Source organism: Alosa sapidissima, chromosome 20 (genome assembly GCF_018492685.1).
Source record: "Alosa sapidissima isolate fAloSap1 chromosome 20, fAloSap1.pri, whole genome shotgun sequence".
NCBI classification, from domain to species: Eukaryota; Metazoa; Chordata; class Actinopteri; order Clupeiformes; family Clupeidae; genus Alosa; species Alosa sapidissima.
Window position 1 is genome coordinate 28493616 of NC_055976.1, and position 365 is coordinate 28493980.

The following is a 365-nucleotide window of genomic DNA, read 5'->3' on the forward strand; positions in this document are numbered from 1 at the left end:
ATCAACAGCGGCGCTCGGGGAGCAGTGAGGGGTTAGGTGCCTTGCTCAAGGGCACTTCAGCCGTGCCTACTGGTCGGGGTTGGAACCGGCAATCTTCCGGTTACAGGTCCGAAGTGCTAACCAGTAGCCTAGGCCACAGCTGCCCCAAAACGTACCCACTTGTTTATTCAAATGTTTTTGCATTACAAATAAATGTTAGGCCTATGTTTAGATATGCAAATGAGTCATTATCTACCGAAATATGCACACATTTAGGCCCATATTTCCAAATCAGAAAGGTAGCCCAAAAATCAATGTGTTAATGGCCTATCAGCATATAGGGATAGAACATTTGGTGTGTGTAAGTGCAACTACAGTGAAAATCC